The 21,939-nt window shown below is 34.3% G+C and overlaps 2 pseudogenes; one reads left to right on the top strand and one right to left on the bottom strand.

Moving 5' to 3' along the window:
- LOC129499363 (developmental pluripotency-associated protein 4-like) overlaps window positions 1-4,979 on the top strand; it is a 186,782-nt pseudogene extending 181,803 nt beyond the window's left edge.
- A 3,682-nt stretch (window positions 4,980-8,661) lies between these two features.
- Window positions 8,662-8,737, bottom strand: LOC129499579 (small nucleolar RNA U3; annotated as a pseudogene).
- Window positions 8,738-21,939: the final 13,202 nt, after the last annotated feature.

The following is a 21,939-nucleotide window of genomic DNA, read 5'->3' as shown; positions in this document are numbered from 1 at the left end:
TCTCAGTACTTTTTTCAAATAATATTTTTTATGTGACAATATAATGGTATTTCCTACTTAATACATTTCTTTCTGAAATTAATTACCTCCAAGGGATTTGAATATTAACTTGAAATTAGTATTGAATTATATATTTTTAATTTATCATAAAGGCATCTTTTTAAAAAATGCTAATACCTGGTTTGGAGTTGAAAATAATTTATGAAAGAAAGTCTTCCTTTTTATCCTCTATTTTTATTTATTTTAATAACCAGAGATAAAACTTACTTGAATGAATTGTTATGACTACTGATCAGCTTCTCTTAATTTTTTGCTTATAAAAAATAAGCAATGAAATACATGAGACAAATAATTTTCAATATGCCACTTGTTTACTAATCTTTCAAAAATATGAGGGATTAGTGTATTTATATTAGGCTAAGATATATAACACAATAAAGGTTTGTAGTATATTCTCACTTGCCTGTAGAATTAGCAGAACAATGAAAGCAATACACAGATGCCCCATGATAGAACTGGAATTGCTCATGGATGCCAGCAGTAATTTTAAATGGACATTAGGAAAAAAGATATTGACTGTATGAATGACAAAATGGGTATCAAACCCTGGAACAAATGTTACTAAAAGTTTCTTCCTAGCTAGAGATTTTAGTCTAGATTAGGAAATCAAAGAATTGTCAAAGTCAATTTATGAGAAAATTAGATAGGAAAATAGGAGTTGGTAGTCAGAGACATTTGCTTAAAATTGAGATTTTGGAGTCAATGGGTATAATCAAGGGAGTGAGCAAATGAGAACTGCTGAAGTATAAAGTCATTGGAGTAAAAGATTCCTTCTTCAAAACTTCCTCAATCCTTTCTTTTGCTTAATTTCTACTTATCCTTCAGCAAATGCCTTATCAGATCTTCCTTATCTCTCACCTAGATTGAGCAAAAATATCCACATTTTTTTCTCCTAGTTTAGTCTCAAAACTCTTATATATCATCTATATTTTTTCCACAGAGATACATATTTAAGGAATTGTTCCATTCCATCTAAGTTTTCAAATTTGTAGGATACAGTTTATTCATAGTATTCTTTCAATATCCCATTAATGTTCATGGGATCAATAGTGATGACCACAGTTTCATTCTTGTTATTGTTAATTTGTATCCTCTTTTTTTTCCCCCTGTGTTAGCCTGGCTAAAGATTTGTCAGTTTTATTGATTTTTTAAAGAACCAGTTTTTTATTTCATTTATTTTCATTTTTGTTTCCTCTTTTTAATTCCATTGCTTTCTGCACATTGGGCCAATCTTCCTGTGAAAATAACTTAAAGTATTGGTTAAAGTATTAAAAGAATGTTAAAAAATATTGAATAACTGACAATATAGTAAGGAAATGCCAAGACAAATCTGAAGTGATTGCAGGAACCCAGAAAGTTAAGGTAAGCAGAAAAGGACTATTGACCTAAAAATTTTGCTAATAAAGGTAATTTCAACTTTGGTTTTTATGGCTTCTCCAGGTAAGGACAAGAATGAAAACCCATGGCCCAGCAAATGTGTGTCTGGGTATATCTAACAGGAGACTCTCCCCACATTGAGCTGAGATTGAAAGGAGTTGGGACCACATTTAAAGAACCAATATGAACCACAAGAAAACTGTGCATTCTGCTGTTATTTCATGAAATATTCTATATATGTCAATCAGATTGAGTTATAGTACTGGCTAAGTCAACTATATCATTAACTTTCTGCCTGCTTAAACTTTATCAGTTACCTAAAGATGAGTGTTGAAGTTTCTAACTATAATTATAGATCTGGCTATTTTCTGGTTTTAATTCTATTCCTTTTATCCTTACATATCCTTACTGTTTTAAGTGAATGCATGCTAAGGATTGTTATGTATCCTTGGAGAATTGACCCCTTTATCATGATGTAATGCTCCTCTTAATTCTTGATAAGTTTCCTTATTCTAAAGTCTGTATAGTCTGAAATTAATATAAATACACCCACCCTCTTCTGTAGTGTTAGCATATGAAAGGTATCACATTCTCTATCTTTTTACTTTGTTGTTTGTTTTCTTTTTTAAAAAAAATAAAGTCTAGTTGACACACAATGTTACATTAATTTCAGGTGTACAATCTACTGATCAAGTCTACAGATTAAGCTATGCTATGCTATAGCTCCCATCCGTCACCATACAGTGCTATTACAATGCCATTGAGTTTATTTTTTATGCTGTGTCTTTTATTCTCATGAATTATTTATTCCATAACTGCACCTCCCATTCTTCTTCACCCATTTTGTCGAATCCCCCATTCTTACCTCTGGCAACCATCAGTTTGTTCTCTGTATTTATTCTATCCCTTTACTTTTAACTTCTTTGTGCCTTTATACATAAAGTGAGTTTCTTGTTGATAAAGTATAATTGCTCTTTATCTACACTAATGATATATACCTTTAGTTGGTATACATAGATCACTAACACTTAAAATTAAATGGAGTCTCAATCTCACAGCTCTTTCATCTATAATCCAATTACTATCCTGGATTCCTGTTGATGTGGTGGTAATGTGTGTTGCTAGTGGGGGAGCATACTGTAATCTTCGGTTTAAATTATAGTCTCTTAATGGTCATTTGTCCCAGGGCTGTGACTTCTCAAGTATCTCAAGTATCTCACCCTCTTAGGTGAGACAGGAAGGCCAGAAATAGCTGGGGTTGAGGAATTTCTCTCCCACATAGGAGAATGCAGCTCTGGTAAAACTTTTCTTTTGAAGAGTAGGGCTTTATCACTAAGAAGTCCCTTGTTTATTCTAACACAAATTAAGCCTCCAGAAATTCTCAAAATCACCATCTAAATTTTTGGACAATGGCTCTTTCTCCAGTTTTTTAAAAGATTTTATTTATTTATTCATGAGAGAGGCAGAGACATAGGCAGAGGGAGAAGCAGACTCCCTGGGGGGAGCCTGATGCAGGACTCTATACTGGGATTTAGGGATTATACCCTGAGTCAAAGGCAGATCCTCAACCACTGAATCACTCAAATGCCCTCTTTCTCTCTAGTTTTTAAGCTGCACTTTGTACTGCAACCTCAAATCTCTGATAAGTACATGAAAATCATTAAGTTATAGTTTGTCCATTTTTGTTTGTTTGAAGGATAGCAGGGAAAACATTCAAGGTGAGTTGAAACCAGAATTGTTTGCAATAAATATGTCTAAATACAAATTTCATAATTTTAATGTATCTATTCAAAATTTTTCAAAAACTCTCCATTATATATAGTGTACATATAAAAGTCCTTAATATAGTATGTACCTACTTAAGACTTGAGCCTTTTTTACCTCTCCAACTAATGTTTTTCACTCATGAAGGGCCACTAAAACCCTAATCTAATGTACAATTTACAATTCAATGAATGGTGCATACTATCTATCTCATGCCTACATAATTAAATTATATACTGTTCTTTTTGTGCTCAAATACCTCTTGCCTATTGTTTATGAATCCTTTAACTCCAGCAATATATTTCAGAGCCTCTAAACTTCCTTGATCTTCATGTTTTTTTCTCTGTTATTTATTCCCAGAGCCTGTTGTGAATACTTGCATTATAGCATTCATTTTCCTACTATAATTGATTAGCTAATCTCTGTTCCTCATGTCAGAGGGTAAGAATCTTGAGGAGAGGCATTTCTAACTTTTAATCTCTGTAGTATAGCAGTAGCAGAATTACAGCTAATGTTGCCAAGAATATATTTTGAGTGGCCTAAATGATAAAGATCTGCATTTAATTTGGTTACAGAATTGAGGATTAGTAAGTAAATAGCAAGGATTTGGGCTTTTATTACCAAGTCATAAAAAGTCTAAAGTACATAGTTAGTCCTTTCTTTAAAATATATCTTGACATATGTAAAATATACTTAGCTGATTCTGATTGGTAAGGCTTATTTAATCTGAAAAATAAGTGAAAATCGAAAATATCAATCTAAACACATCAAGGTCAGTGAAGATATGTAGTCTTTTTCATATCGCATTTCAGCATGATTTGCAAAGAAGTCTTAAAACTCAAAAAAACTGAGACTTTTTGTCAACCTTGGATATGGAGAAAGCAAAGGCAAAAAGAACTCCACGAAATGGGGAAAAGGCTATCTGGCTGGCCAATCCTAACCTGTATCAGAAGAAGCCAAAGAGAAACAGCAGGCTTCTGGTGAACTAAAGTTACCAGGAACCTCAGCAAGTGGGACCAAATGGAAACGATCTATGAACGAAGGCAAAGCTCCCTGTTCAGAAAAGACAGCACAAGGCAAGAGTACAAGAGTAAGTATTCAGAAGGAAATCCCAGTTCCTCCATTACCTTCGAAACTGCCACCACCCAACTTGCTTCACTGAGACATCCTGCGGGCCTGGTGCCAAGAACTCAAGCTGAGCACCAAAGGCCAGAAATTAGAGTATATAAGCAAATCTGTGAATATGCTTACCCAGATCAGAAGTTCATTCCTGTCACCGCAGAGGACGCCAAGATTCTCACACAAACACAAAGAAGATTGATGATGGACAAGGGGAAAATGTCTCTGGAAAGTGCTGGAACAAAGATACCTTCTGATGGAACCTACCCTTCTGAAGTGGCTACCCCCGCCCCCAAGGGTCTGATGCTGTCCTGGAGGGGGTCAATACTATTGTAACAACTTTGGCCCCAGATGCCGTGTTTGCCTCCTGGTCCAGAATTGCAGCCAGGGCTGGGAAGATGGAGACAGTGGCATAGCCACAGAAGCCCACGGTGTCAAGTGGTGTGTGGTCCATGGCAGAAGTATGCCTACAGACACAGAAGGCTGGGTTCACCTGCAATTTCATGAAGGACAAGCCTGGGTGCCTGAAAAGCGGGGGGGGAGTATGCACCATCTTCTTGCTTCCCGCTTGTAACTTTCCACCCCCACAGCTGGAGGACAATATGCTGTGCCCCAAATGTATTCGCAGGAATAAGGTCTTAATGAAAAGCCTTCAATGAGCTTTCAATTGCAGGGAAAGGGACACAGCTGTGATTATTATCAATGGTACAAAGAGAACTACAATCAACTCCGTGGTGACACTGATGGCTGGACTGTAGGCTGCTCACACCCTCCATGCTTCCTGCTTACAGGGATACAGGCTAGTGCATTGCAAATGTTACCCTCCAGCCTCCACTGGGGACTGTGGCTTCATGGGTTGAGATGCAGGGGCTCTTAGGTTTTAAATTGGAAGAGCATTTCAAAAATTACCATTCATTCTACTTAATAAGAAGAAAAAGTCATTCGTACTACCAAACCTTTACCCTTCTGAAATAAAAGTGACCTTAATTTCTTTCAAAGTGGGAACCTGAGCCTCGCCTGGCATAGGGTTTGGGGGTGGGGGGTGGGGGTGGAGTGGAAAGTACAGGTGTGCTTCCATGCTGGATTTCTCTGCAATTCTAATTCCTCCAGAGACTGCTACACCTTCTTAGGTTCATGACTTCAGGCTGTTGAGTATTTTAAACCAAAGGGAAAGCTATTATTCTTTCCCACTCCCAAAAACATACCCTTAATATACAAAACATTTTTTGATGTTTTCTTAATAACCTGAGACCTCTATGATGTGTCTCTGGGATAATAATATAGAACACTTTGCGGGTATTATTTTTACTTGTAACTATCATGTGTGTTTCTACTGCTTAAAAATATTTAAAGGTACTTCTGAATCATAAATTCATAATGTATTGGATTTTAAATTGTATATAAAATAATCTATTGTATATAGGAGGGCATATGCATTGTGGGCAAATTCTTAATATTCTTAACTCAGGATTAAGCCAAAAATCATGATTTTCTTTGGCATAATTCTTTTTTAAAAACCACTCAAATGGGGCAGCCCCCTGTGGCCCAGCAGTTTAGCGCCGCCTTCGGCCGGGGTCGTGATCCTGGAGACCTGGAATCGAGTCCCACGTCAGGCTTCCTGCATGCAGCCTGCTTCTCCCTCTACCTGTGTCTCTGCCTCTCTCTCTCTCTCTGTGTGTGTCTCTAGGAAAAAATAAATAAATAAAATCTAAAAAAAATAAATAAAACCACTTAAATGAGTTATGACTAAGACTTTTTTTAAAAAGAGCTATACATTTAATGTATATAATTTGATAAGTTTGATTCATTTAGAATTTTTTGTGACCTTCCTAAATTTATAGTCCTGTGGTTCTTAGAAAATATTTTTTTCACTTTTGTTCTATGGCAGTTTCCAACATTGTTTTATTGTTGTGGATTTGGAGATTATGAAATTATTCCCCCCTCTAATGTACTGGAAGGAGTAGTCGAGTTAGAAAGTGTGTAACCATTAGAATATGGACAGATTTGGGCAAGATTCCTCAATAAATGTTAAAAATGTTAACAAAAACTCAAAGAAACTTTATATTTTTCTCAGTATTTTTCTTAATTGCTTTAGCCTTTTTTTAGCAGTTTCTCATTTCTCATTTCAATTTCTTGAGTAAATTGGTTTCAGAAATATTTTCTTAATAATTTGCCATATCCATATTAGTATTATTTGTTATAGAAAGATTATTCAAATTTTTTCTCTTAAAGCAGAACAAGTGACTGGGCATAGATTCCTGTAATCCATATTTTTTATTCAATGGTCTAGACATAAAGTCCTTCAGGGTGTGTAGTGAATGCCCAAGGCTTTCCTGAGTTGAGAATTTTGCGTTCGAATTACTGAGTCAGCTAGAAGATGTGTTAATCAAATTGAACACGATTACTCTCCATTGACTATGTATCAACATATGCTCTTGTAAACCATTTACTCTAGCAAAGACTGCAATAAATTATATATAGAAGAAAAATTTCTTATATATTTATTTGGGGTATTTTAGATAATAGTCATAGAATAGTTTAACTATTAACTATTGGAATTACTCCAGCAGTGTAATAAGGATCTTATTGGCATTGTTAAAAAAAAAAAAAAGGATGCCCTTTTTTAGGATGCTGCTTATACAGATGGTTTAAATTCAGCTATAAATCAGGAGGAAGTTTAAGAAGTCTATCTATATTGATGATATGTTATTAGACTTAGTATCACATAAGATATTATTCTTTCAATTTTTGTAAAATCACCACCAAAAAGGAAGCATATTATTTCATGCATATGTGTCCACCTTGCACTCAGACTTAACCCAAACCCAGATTTTGTTTGATACTTTTACATCTATCTCCCTTTACACCTTGCCTCCTTTTCAAAACTGCTGTTTTACCACTCCTGCCTCACTACTCTTTTTTTCATGTCTCTTCAGAAAATGACAACTGTTGAAGCATGCTCTTATGTTGCTCCTTCAGTACGAAAGTTCTTTGTTAGAATTTTTTTTTTAAGATTTTATCCACCCACTCATGAGAGACACAAAGAGAGAGAGAGGCAGAGACACAGGCAGAGGGAGAAGCAGGCTCCATGCAGGGAGCCGAACGTGGGACTTGATCCTGGGTTTCCAGGATCATGCCGTGGGCCAAAAGCAGCGCTAAACCGCTGAACCACCTGGGCTGCCCTGTTAGAATGTTTTTGAAAATGGGGACCTGCTCAAACGATGTATTTGTTTGATTTTCATCAGTGCTCTTATTTACACTTACAGGCCCTTTTTTTTCCTTCCTCACAGAAATTCTATGGTAGTATTTCAGAGGTTATTTTGTGAATTTGCTAAGCTAATCCACACAATTTATAAAAGTGGTTTTCAATACTGGATAAACATTAAAATTATCTGTAGAGATTTGAAAAATAATTATGTTTAAATCCTATTCCATAAATAAATTTTAATTAGTCTAAGGTGTTATAGAAGCATCCAGTTTTTTAAAGAAACTAATCAGGTATATTATAGAGAGAATGACTTGTACCTCTACCCAACTCCCATCCCTGCCCCACACAAATTCATATGTTGAAACTCAATTCCTAGTGTGACCGTATTTGAAGGTGGGCACATTTGGAGGTGCTTTTTTAGATCATGAGGGTAGAGCCTTATAAATGAGACTCCTAACCTTATAAAAGGGACCCTAAGAAAAGACAGCCAACTGTGAATCAAGAAGCAGGTCCTCATTAGACACTGAAGTTGCTAGTGTCTTGATCTTGCAAACTTCAAAACTGTAAGAAGTAAGTTTCTGTTGTTCATAAGCTAACCAGTCTATGATGTCATAATGTAGCATTTTGAATAGACTAAGATAAGGTGATTCTAATGTATCAATAAAGTTGAGAATCACAAGTAATATAAGGTATCAGAAAAAAGCACCTAATTAGGTCCTTTTTAAATTAATAATGTATCATTTAAAAATATGCCTTCTAAAATAATATGTAAAAGAATTACTATTCTATTTGCTACTGGAAGTATGGCCATTATCGAATTGTTGATATTACACATAGTTTCCCGTGTTAAGTATCAATAGGACCTGAATGAAATATATAAAACAATTGTTTTGGGGCATGGACCCTAGATTCATCTTGTGTTTCCCACTTAGGACATTTTTTAAAAAGATTTTTATTTATTCATTCATGAGACACACACACACACACAGAGAAAGAGAGAGAGAGAGAAGAGAGAGAGAGAGAGAGAGGCAGAGACACAGGCAGAGGGAGAAGCAGGCTCCATACAGGGAGCCCGACATGGGACTCGGTCCCGGGACTCCAGGATCATGCCCTGGGCCGAAGGCAGGTGCTAAACCGCTGAGCCACCCAGGGATTCCCGACATTTTTCTAGTAACAAACTATAGAAATGATCCCTGAAAGTATAGTCTTATTCCCGACATTTTTCAAACATATCAGTGTAGGAAAATAAAGCCCAAAGAGACCATGACAATTTTGCTGGACAATGGAAACAGATGAGAATTCAGAACCACTAAGGCAACTGGAAATTGGGGGACAGGCATTAGAAAGGAACATTACAAAATAATGCAGAAGTTGCATCAAAATATTCTTTGGATCCTTGGAAAATCCCTAAGCTCTACATGTATCGGGTAAGAACAGCTGCTAGAAAGCTAAGAATGAAGAAAATAGCTACCATAGGAACAACTTACAATTTTAAAATCTATCTCAAATCACACCTAGTCATCTATACTGCATGTTTTCAAATCAGGCTCAAGTAATATATTAAAATATAATTAGGTAATATATAATATACCATGTCTAACTTTCAAATTTTTACCAAATGAAAGCTTTATAAGGAGTTTGCATTGAAAAGTTTTGAGAGTTGAACATGAAATGATTGAACATTGTATCCATATTGATATTGGAAATAGAAATATGCTAAAAAGATCTGCACTTAATTTTCAAAAGCTTAAAATCTGGCATCACCTCATTGATCTTATGAAATTTTGGAAATTGTTTGCACCTATGCTGTTTAATATATATATTTTGAATAGAAATAATACATTCCTACAGCAATGTATATTTTGGAAGGAGAAAAATAAGAGAATGATGCAAGATATTTAAAATAAAAACTGAATGTGTTATATGTCACACATTTGATGTATACGTATATTTGTGTAGAGACATCCCTGGCTACCATCTTTTCATATATGGTTAGAGCCAAACTTACACTGTCTACTTATAACTCTATATGTAAAAAATGGGAGCAAATAAAAATCCTGCCTTTCTATTACTAATGCCACTGTCAGATTTTAAAGTGATCATAGGGTTATAACTAATATCTCCCTTTATAGCCAATATTCATCATTTGCTTCTAATAAAGTAACAAAATGTATCTCAGTGATTCAGATGCAGCTTCTAGAAATAGTGATACATTATTTTTATTTATTTATTTTTTTAGAGTGGGAGACAGAAAGAAAGAGGACAGGGGTGGGAGACAGAGGAGAGAGAGAGAGAAAGAAGAGAGAGAGAAAGAGATTGAAAGAATCAAGCATGCTTCATGACCAGTTGAGAGCCTGACTTGGGGCACAATTTTCACAGGACCCGGAGATTGTGACCTGAGCCAAAATCACGAGCCAGACGCTTAACCACCTGAATCACCCAAGCACCCCAGTGATACATTCTTTTCTGCAACTTTTTTAACTTTTCTTCAGAAAATTGCTATATATGCTGGGTCTATTTTCCATCTCTGTGTCCTAGCTCTGCCCAAGATATACACCGCCGTCTCTGGAGTTACAGGTCTGTGTTGACATAATCCTTAATTTCCTGCAAATGTGGATAAAAGTCATACTATCTTGAACATTAGACTCATATTTCCCATTACAAAATATTTATTAAACTGTACTCAATACTATATACTACACAATTAATTGTGAATATAGAGATTTAAAAAAGTATGTAAGATTCTTAAATTCTTCTGGGAAGAAATAGGTAGGGGAGGTGGGTAGTCCATCCCTACTTCAAAATAAAGACAGAGATGGGTAGAAAATGGAGTTAATCACCATTGTAATTTTTCTAAGTGTACATTATCAAGGTAGATTTCTTTATACCCTACATAGTAAGAGACATGCCTTTATTTTAAAATAATCTGTGTTCTCACTAGGAGTTTGTTTTGATATATATATATATATATATATATATATATATATATATATATATAGTCTGTGTGTGAATTGTTAGATCTATTACTATGGGCCTCTTTTCTGACCCTCAAATCTGTGGTTTAAGCTTCATAATTTAAAAATGCTTATTCTTTAGAAATTTGGGTCTATTACTCAGCTAATATTTAATGCTTTAATATTTTTTGAAAGACTTTTTCCACAGGCCTGCCTCCTCCTTCTTAGTTTTAGTTCTGTATCTTAACATAGTTTATTGCACAAGATGCCTATTTATGGATATTAACCTAATTTTAAGTATCTACTTGTACTCTTCACTGACTAATTGGCTTTGGGCAGATTACATAACTCTGGTGAGACTATCTCCTATCTCTGGAGAGACTGTCTCTCAAGTGGTGGAACTGGATAAGAAAGCTAGGAAGTTCTTCTAGTTCTAGAGTTCAATGATTCTGTTTTCTTCTCATTTTTGTCCAGGCCAGACTCTTTTTAAAATGTTTTTAAAGTTTTCTACCTGAGTACACATCAGTCTCTTTAATCATTTAAATTGTTCTTCAGTGGATTTGCTCCAATATCTCTGCTTTACTTTGCCTGAGGTGTCTGACGTTGGCTGCAGAATTGTACATATGTTTGTTGATTTCTAGGAGAGTGAGCTCTTAAATTGAGTTAGAGGCAACACAAAATAAATATTTTGATGGAAATTGTCACTATAAACTTGATAGTGAGGATTTCTCATTACTAAAAGTATGACTTCATTAGCATTTTCTCTTTCTTAAGTTCTTTTCTACCACTTAGATTTAGGGCCTATGAAACCTAAATAAGGATAAGATCTTCCCATCACTTCTATCTATATAATATGAATTTTACTTCCTCAGAAGATAATTTAATTTTAAAAAAATCCATCACAAGTAGCAAAACCCTTACCAAAATTTTCCTTCCAATACAAAGAAATTTGTCCTTTTATGATTTTTATTACTCATGTTTTTAACGCATGGAAAATGCATTATGTTCTGCTTATTTTAAATTAATTTAAAACTAAACACACAGTTTATTGGCTATATAGAATTAACTTGATCAGGAAGCAATACAAATTTTTGTTTTCCCTTTTTAAGAATTAAACAGAAAATATATGAGAGGAAAAAAGGATTACTTAAAGGGATCAAATGCTTATTAAAAACTGGAAATTAATATTAACATGATAAGATATTAAAGTAGGACCCAAGGCAAACCAGAAGAGAGTAGCATGATATATTCAAAGTGCTATTCTTCTCTAGCTAAGAGTACTCTATCCAGCAAAGCTATCATTTAGAATAGGAGACATCAAGAGTTTACTACACAAACAAAAACTGAAGGAGTTCATGACCACTAAACCATCCCTGCAAGAAATATAGCAAACACTTTGCAAAAGAGATACCAAAAGTGTCAAATCCAAGAAAGGAACAGAGAAATCTCCAGAAACAAAGACAAAACACGTAATAAAAAGGCACTAAATACATATCTATCAATAATTACTTTGAATGTAAATGGACTGATGTTCAAAAGACATGGGGTGTCAGAATGGATTAAAAAAGAGGACCCATTTATATGCTACAATTGACTCCTTTTAGACCTAAAGATACCTATAGATTGAAAGTGAGTAGTACTTTCAAAAGAAAGCTGGAGTAGCAATACTTGACAAACTAGATTTTAAAACAGAGATTGTAACAAGAGACAAAAAAGAACTCTATCTCACAATAACGGGGACAGTCGAACAAGAAGGTATAACAATTTTAAATATGCACCCAAAATAAGAGAACCCAAATATATAAAACAACTACTAAGAACTAATTGAAAATAATACAATAATTTTAGTGGGCTTTTACACCCCACTTACAGCAATGGATATATCATGTAAACAGAAGATCAACAAAGAAACAATGTCTTTAAATGACTCACTGGGCCAGATGGATTTAAGAGATATATTCAGAACATCCTATCCTAAGACAACAACAGAATACACCTTTTCAAGTGCACATGGGACATTCTCCAGAATAGGTCACATACTAAGTCACAAATCAGCCCTCAACAAGTACAAAAAGACTGGAACCATACCATGCACCTTTTCTGACCACAATGCTATGAAAACAGAAGTCAATTATAAGAAAAAATTCGGAAAGACCACGAGTACTAGAGGCTAAACAACATGCTACTAAAGAATGAGTGAGTCAGCCAGAAGATCCAAGAAGAAATTAAAAAAAAAAAAAGAAAATAAAAACACAATGGTCCAAAACCTTTCAGATGAAGCAAAAATAGTCCTAAGAGGGAAATACATAGCAATAAAGGCAAATAAAATCTCAAATAAAGAACCTATCCTTACCTAGAGCAGCTAGAAAAAGAATAACAAACAAAGCCTACTGTCAGGAAAAGAAAGGAAATACTAAAGATTAGAGCAGAAATAAATAATCTAGAAACTAAAAAAACCCAACAGAACATCAATGAAACCAAGAGCTGGTTCTTTGTTAAAAATAATAAAATTTATAAAACTCTAGCCTGAGACTTATCAAAATGAAAAAAGAAAGACTCAAATTAAAAAAAAAATCACAAATGAAGGATGAAAAATAACCAACCCCACAGAAATACAAATAATTATAAGAGAATATTATGAAAAACTATATGCCAACGAAGTGGACAACCTGAAAGAAATGGATAAATTCCAGACACCTATAAACTACCAAAACTGAAACAGGAAGAAATAGAAAACTTGAGCAGACTGATAACCAGCAAAGAAATTTAACCAGTAACCAAAAAACTGCTAAAAAGCCCAGATGCCTAAACAGGCAAATTCTACCAAACATTTAAAGAGGAATTCATACCTATTCATTTCAGACTATTCCAAAAAATAGAAAAAGAAGGAAACTTCCCAATTCATTCTGAGGCCAGCATTACCCTGATACAAAAACCAAATAGACTCCATTAAAAAAGAGAACCACAGGCTAACATACCTCATAAACAAGGATATAAATGGAAAATGTAAATCGTGAAAATTATATATTGGTTGTAATAAACATGAGATCAATTTGATAGGAACCGCAAGTATGTGGAATTGAAGAAAAATATTTCATAACAATTGGGTAAGGCCATGTGATGTTTCTCACAATTACTAAATTACTAAACATCAAGATATTATAGTCAAAGAGGCAAAAAGTTAATATTTCTAGACTTCATTGAAACTCTGGATTTGATCTTGTTATCATTCTTCTTAGGATATCTCTCTGAAGCTCATAGATAAACATTAAACAGAAAGTATGAATCTAACAATGCCATTCTTCAGGGTTTATTGAAATTTTTGTGGTCCTGGAGATGTTACCATACTGTTAGGTAACTAGATTATTGCCCAAAATATATCTCAAACTTAGCATATTAACACTAAAGTCCTATTATTTGCCAGCACATCCCTTTTCCCTCTTTTATCTAAACTGTCACAGTCTTCTTTATCTTGATAAATGAAAACACTGTACTCCAAATGTTCAGGCCAAAAGCTTAGTATCATTCTCATCCTTATCTTTTTATCACATCCACTCATCTGCCCCCTCAGAAAATCCTGTTGGCTCTACCTTCAAAATATGTCCTGTGTTCACCTGCTTCTCACATCTACCATTAATTTTTACACATACAATCAATACTTAATCTAGTCTAGATAATAGTAATCTACACTAACTAGTCTCTCTACATACAACATTGACCTCCTCCCTCCCCAGCGAATGTGAATAAAAATTCATTCTAATACATACAACTCCTTGTGGCAGATGGTATTATTAGTTTTATGCCCAGTTTTCAGTTGATAAACTAGCGTACAGAGTTTAAGTAAGAGTGGGATGGCAAATACTATATGATTTCATTTACCTGTGGAATCTAAAAAAACAAAGCAAATGAATAAACAAACAAAAAGCAGAAGCAGGCTTATACAAGTTCAGAGAACAAACTGATGGTTACCAGAAGAAAGAGGAGGCTGGGAGGTTGGGCAAAATAGGTGAAGGGGAGTGAGAGATACAGGCTTCTGGTTATGGAATGAACAAGTCACAGGGATGAAATATACAGTCGATAATATTGTAATAGTCCTGGATGGTGACAGATAGACTTGTGGTGAGAATAGCATAACATATAGTGATGTTGAAGCACTATGTTGTATGGTGTAGACCAGAAACTAATGTAGCACTATGATTCAACTACACTCATATAAAAAAATAAAGTTAAAAAAATAAATTGCTGGTAAGGGATCACACCACATAGTTTATAAGCAGAGCATGAACTCTTTATCATTACTGTGTATAGTTCTACAAAAAGATAAATATATCAATTTAGTCAATTCCATAAACCCTAACAGAGCAACTGCTATATATATTTGGTAGAGTGTGATTGGATACTGAAGGCTGTATGAGGCAGGTGGGAAGAATCAGGGACCTAATTTTAAGCCAGATTAATGATTTGGAAAATATAAAATATAAGAATGTTAAATGAAGCATTCTAGTTGCTGAACACCATATGATCTCTGATCTCACTTAATTTTAAGTTGACAAGTTGGATCACACAAAGCCATCACTATACCAGATCTTTTAGGAAAAAAGAAAAATAATTGGAAATTCTGTTCACAATTAGAAATTGTGAACTATGAAGAACATTAAATGAGCTGAGGCAATTTAATCAAAAGAAAAGTGGATTAATATATCAGGTCATAACTTATCACACATTTTGAAAACTGGTTGGAAAATCATGCTGCAAATTCTTGGCACAGCCAGAGAGGATGACAGGTGTAGAAAGGAGATATTGTAAGGCATGACATGTAAGTAGCTGGGGGTCGATCAAAGGCAGGCCAGATACAAGCCGTGTAGACAGCTGGTTTAGGTGTTACTCAAGGTCAGGCTGGAGTCTGAGAAGATGGCTCATATCATGTGAGAAAGGCCAGAGTTAAAGTAGCCAGAGTAGGATTCAAGCCCGGAACAGAATTACAGAGCTAACTACCTAAGACAGAAGGTACACTAAGTTAATCAGAAACATCTATTTTATTAGAAGTAAGGTTGTCACACTCTCTCCCACTACCACCCAAAGAGATGTTTACTGAATAGTTACTCTGTCACCATGTGATTTTCTAGCACTAAAGAATTATATGGAAAAGAAATGTAAAGTTATGAGATAGCTTTTCCATAAAAATTTCAGGGTTGATTGATGCACACAGAATCCACAATAATCAGAATAAAACTTGATAGAATGAAGCAATATCAGACTTAGGAAAGAAAGTACAAAATTTTAAAAAGAGCAACTCATTGCTGAAATCAGGATAAACACAATCTTGAAGGTTAACTGGGAATCTAATCATGCTTATTTTGGAAAAGGGCTATCCAAAGACAAGAATGAAGAAGCACACCAGAGAAAAAAGTATGGAGCATGTTTGGCAAATTGGAGAAACTTTTCTCATAAATTAAGTAGGTGAGACAATAATTTCTTTTAGAAGCTTTGCTTATTTCTAGACAGAGCCCATTTGGAATCCAGTCTATCTTAGAATTCTCAGAACTATCTATCTTCAATCTCAGAACTTCTATTGGACTTAGAGGAAAGATATTTGTCATGACAAGCTGATGATTCTAAAAGAGCCACACCACTGGCCAAGAAGTGGAAATGGGAGCACTTCAATGAGGACCCAAAGGACTTGTGTTCTGTGTGAATTCTATCAAGCAGCATAGATAGAAGGGAATTGAGGATTTGGCAGTGAAAAGATGAAGTATATGACATATCTTTTCCACTGCTGTAGAATGTACTAATTAGATCCTAGAAGCTTCTGCATCAGAGATACTTCTTTGATTTCTTTGATCCAGCAGAGGCTCTGAGTTTCCCACGTATGTCTGGGGCCTTCCTAATCACTATCGTCTTCAACTTCAGTGTCTTCTGTACTGCCATACTCAAGTATATTCATTTTTTTGGAGCCACCAGTTTTGTTTATGATGCTGTGATGGTATCTTGGCTGTCTTAGGATGAAGCCTGCAACTACAATGTTAGTTCCTTGAGTGTTCTTGAAATCCTATTATGTCTCAGCCAAAGACAGACACCTAGGGTGGTGATGATGGGGCAGTGCTTTGAACTAGTGAGTTTATTAGAGAGGTAGTGAAAGCAAACTTGTTTAACTGAAAACCCCACAAAGAGTTACTTGCTCTTCCTTTTCCAGTGTTCTTTCTTATTTATACCTGTGCGTGACTCTAAAGTGTTTGATAATTTAAGTAGTTGTAAAAAATACCACTCATTTACTGTCTATGTAATATGTATATGGCAGGTAGTTTATCAAGTAATTTACATATGTCTGTTGCTGTGATTTGAAATTTCTAAGCCAGAATTGTCATCATTTAGAGTAATTCTAGAAGATCCCACAAAATTAATATCAATATTTGCTGACAGGAAAATAAACATGCAGTTCAGTTGTTATCTCTCCTTTGGACATTATTTTTGAGCTTTTACAAATGAATAATGGCATCCCTCAAATACAGGAATAAATATGTTTCTATCCTTATAATGATCATTTTACTGCTAAAATGAAAAAAAATGATTTTGCTTCAAAACAAAGTTAATGGGAATTAAGTAAATATGCATTAGGATTCATCTTCTAAATAATAAAGCTTTCCCTTTTCAGTTGTGAGTTTGTTTCTGGAGTGACTTAAATATCGGCTTATAAATAGTCTTAATAGTTTTATTAATTGTGGGCATTTGTACATTCTGATTGCAAACAAGCTGTAATATTGCTTAATATATCATGTTTTTAAAGTGTTTGATTCATGTAATTTTAGAATTTCATCTTTATTTTTATATTCCTGTTTGTTTTTAAAGGCTTTCCTTTATCTTCCATGCCAAGCCATTGTAATCCAGTTTCTGGATTTGACTTGAGCTTTTAATTGGTGCTCTCAATAACTCATCCCATTCTTTTAACACTCTCACTTTCTCTAAGATAAATGAATAGAAGTTATTTTTAATCTAGATCTCTCTGCTTTGCATTGCTGGTGAATTTTTCTCTATGTGACAATTTCAACGGAAATGTTTTCTGTAAAAGGGTATAATTTTTAGTCAGTATAAAAATTATATTTTGCTTTCTACTCCATCCTTTATTTTTCTTTTGAAATGCAACTTATTTCAAATTTCAACACTTTTGTATACTTTTTGCTAAACAATGGTAGGGAAGAGTACATGCTTCATATTCTCTGTAGTTTTTACTCATAATTTTATAGAAGGAATAAAATTATAATTTAAGAAGAAAATGCCACCCAAAGATGATAAGAAAAACATTCTTTCAATAAAAATTTTTAAAAAATTAAAAAAAGGGATCCCTGGGTGGCGAAGCGGTTTAGCGCCTGCCTTTGGCTAGGGCGCAATCCTAGAGACCCGGAATCAAAGCCCACGTCGGGCTCCCAGTGCATGGAGCCTGCTTCTCCCTCTGCCTGTGTCTCTGCCTCTCTCTCTCTCTCTCTCTCTCTCTCTCTCATAAATAAATAAAAATTAAAAAAAAAGAAAATCATTCTTTCTTTAAAAGATTTTATTTATTTGTTTTAGGGAAAAAGAGAGGAGGGGGCAAGTAGGAGGAGGAGCAGAGGGAGAGAGACAAACAGACTCTGAGCTGGGTGCAGAGTCCAACACAGGGCTCGACCTCATGACCTCGAGATCCTAACCTGAGCCGAAACCAAAAGTTTCGATCAACCAACTGAGCCACACAGGCTCCCCTATAAGAAAATTATTCTGTCATTTTATTAAATATATGATGACATTCTGATCTTTGGAGATTGCAAAATATGTGCAATTTTATCGTAAAGTCTGCATGTATTCCAATATATTTAAATATGAATCTAAGTATACATGATTGCCCAGATAAATATGAATTCACATTTTATAGAAATGTGCTTATGTTCTTGATAGGAAGACCCAAAGGTGAGACTTGTGAATACTTCATAAATCATATATATACCTTTAAACACAGAAATAGGGAAAAGCTCAACATAAAGAATATGGTATAATGTTGGGTAAATAAATACCCTGTGTATATGCACATAGTTGTATTTATATATCATCTATTTGGCAAGATGAATTCTGAGTTTGCTTTTGAGTAAATTGGGGATAAATAAAAGAAATAATCACATTTATCTTAGGGTAAAACATAGGCTTTATGTTGCTTTAATCTATTGCTATAAACATGTTTCTTTTGACATTTAAAAAAGATATAAAACATAAAGAACTGATAATGATTATTTATATATTTCACATTAATTGCATTTGTTTGGATGTCTCTAGTTGTTTTGCAGTAAGAATTATAAAATCTTAGTGGTTTTCTCATTGGGGCACCTGGGTGCCTCAGTAGGTTTAGCATTTTCAGGTCAGGTCATGAGATCAAGCTGCTCATGAGCTTCCCACTCAGTATGGAGTCTACTTAAGATTCTTTCTTCCTCTCTTTCCCTCTCTGCCCTTCCCCCTGCTCATATTCTCTCTCCTCTTTCTCAAATACATAAATCTTTTAACAAATAAGAAAAATAAAATCTCAGTGGTCTTCAAAACCAGAAGTATGTCCCTTTCCCACACTGTGTGTCTGCTACCCATTGTCCAGAGTGGTGAAATAGTTTGGGGCTGCAAGATACAGTTTTCTAAGCAGAGAGCAAAGTAGTAATAGTCAATCAGATTATGTTTCTTAAAATTTCTAACAAGAAGTGACACGTATCACTTCTGCTCATATTTCATTAAAGCACATTATTTTTTCACACCTGAGTTAAACACGGGCAGGATGAATACTTATCATCTGGGACAGGACTGCAGATATGGACATTGAAGTAGGTTCTTCTCTCTGTTGCTTCCTTACCCTCTCAAATAAAATGGCTGATCCTCTAAGGCAACAAATGTACAGTAGATACATTATAGCCCCCATGCCCATCCCCACTGATATACTTCATTTCTAAAAAGTACAAAACAAAAAAGTACAAAACATGTATTAAGTGGGCTCACAGTGTGATTTAGGCTTATTGCATATGTTTAAGTGCAAAGTATACGTGGCACACTCTATGTTTACTGTAAGTACATATAAAATTTTCATTTGCCTCCAACTTATTTAGCCAATTAATAAAAGGCTTTGCTTTAAAACTTTATTGATATTTTGGCATTGTTTAAAATGTTTATTTAGTCCTAAAGTATAACCATTGTTGTATAACAAAAGATGTCAAAATATACTGTTGTTCAGGTAAAATCAGAATGTGGTCAGAACACATGTACCACTCTTAATCATGTCTTGGATATTGCAGAATGTGGACAAAAGCAAGAGATATATTTTATCCTGAGTAAAGCATATCCAAATTTATGGATAATCTGTGATATTGTTCCCTAATTTAACATTTCCCCTTCATGGATAATTTTATTCCTCTTAATATATTATACAACATGATGGCTTTTAAAATGTAATGCTTCAAAGTTTCAAAAGGCCATTTTATATCCTAATACTTATCGAGCACCGAAGCATGAAAAAGTCTCTGAATTTTTCTACAGTAAAGCTGCCATTATATCGAGGAGCAGTATAGGCACAGCAAAAACAATCACCTAAGAAGCAGAACTCCAACTCTGTAACCTAGCAGTCTTCATATGCTATTAATAAATTCTTTGTTCAGGTAGAAATTTTATTTGTCAATGCCTTAATTAGTTTTTTCTAAGTTTAGTACATAAAAACTTCTATTGAAGTAAAGTTTAGATGGGACGCCTGGGTAGCTTAGCGGTTCAGCGTATCTGCCTTCGGCCCAGGGTGTGATCCTGGAGTCCTGGGATTGAGTCCCACATTGGGCTCCCTGCATGGGGCCTGCTTCTCTCTCTGCCTATGTCTCTGCCTCTGTCTCTGTGTCTCTCATGAATAAATAAATAAAATCTTTTTTTTAAATGAAGCAAATGTTAGGATGATGCTTCCTTTTATTTTCTCCTGCTAAATAAAGTGATTGCTATAGCCAAGGAAATTTTTAGATACCTAGTTATACACAAAAATGAAGGGATATATTTAAAACTGGCTGTAAATAGGTAATACATGATATAATGACTCAGTAAAATAGGGAAAATGTACTATTATATGAAAAAGCACACATTCAAAGGCATATTATTATAAAAATGAATAAAACAGTTTGCCAGCACTTTTCAAGAAGGTGATAATCAGAATGAACATTGATAGGGAAGAGACAACCTGTGCTATTTGACATATTTTGTCAAATGATGGTAAAATCTGACCTTTGGTGGTCCATAGCTAAGTTCATCTCTCACTTCCTAAACCTTGCATTTAACTGAGGAGTGCATAGGAAATATACCCTATAGGTAAATTATAAGACTGGCATGATACAAGAGAAGAATAATACGCTTAAACAAATGAGTTTTTCTTATGTATGTTCAATAACTCTGTTGAGTGCCTTTGTGCCAGACTTTGGCCTAAGTGTACCATAGTGATCAAACAGACATGTGACCTGTTCTACATGGAGTGTACATCCTAGTGGGTTAACACTTATATAAAAAACCCAAGAAAACTATAGGCCACTAAAATTAGTATTTGAAGTAAAATGGAAACCTTTAGGGTTTCCAAATGTAACACAAAATAATGGGATAAGGGAGGAATGTTATTGTTACTATTTTTTGTTATTCACAAGATTGAAAAGATGGAGGAGAATGAACTGGATTGAAAAAAATTTAATTAGACTCTTTCAATAATTATTAGATTGATGGTAGTAATGCAAAACAGCACAGTTGTGTACTCTTTCTTATATAATTATCAATTTAACTCAAGACCTGACAATTCTACTCCTGGGTATCTACCCTAAAGGATGAAACTTATATCCTGACAAAAACTTGTGAGCAAATGTTTGTAGTAGCATTATTTTTAATAGTGCCAAACTGGAAACAGTCCAAATGCCTATCACCTGGAGAATTAAAAAAATAAAATATAAAATATTCAAATAATGATATATTCTTCAACAATAGAAAGGAAGAAACTACTGATAGTTGCTATAAGAATAAGCCTCAAGGCATTATGCTAAGTGAAAGAACCCAGGCACAAAAGACTTCATATTATATGATTCTGTTTTATTGGAAATGTCTAAGAAAAGTAAATCTGTAAGAAAACTTATAAAGAAAAGTAGATTAGTGGTTGCCAGTACTGAAGATAGGAATGAGCACTGATAGCAAAAGGTCATAAGGGATATTTTGGGTTGATAGGTTTTAAAACTGTATTGTAATGATGGTAGCATAGGTCTTTAAATTTATTAAAAAGCTATTGATTTTTCCACTTAAAATGGGTGAATTGTATAATATGTAGGCTATGCCTTACACGTTAATAAATTTGTTTTAAAAAGGAAGTAGGAACAAAAAGTAAGTCTACTTTTTAATTACATAATGCAATTAGCATAATATAGGATATTAAATATTTTCAAGTATAAAGATCCATAA

Source organism: Nyctereutes procyonoides, unplaced genomic scaffold (assembly GCF_905146905.1).
Source record: "Nyctereutes procyonoides isolate TBG_1078 unplaced genomic scaffold, NYPRO_anot_genome, whole genome shotgun sequence".
NCBI lineage: Eukaryota > Metazoa > Chordata > Mammalia > Carnivora > Canidae > Nyctereutes > Nyctereutes procyonoides.
This window is presented reverse-complemented; position numbering and strand designations above follow the sequence as displayed.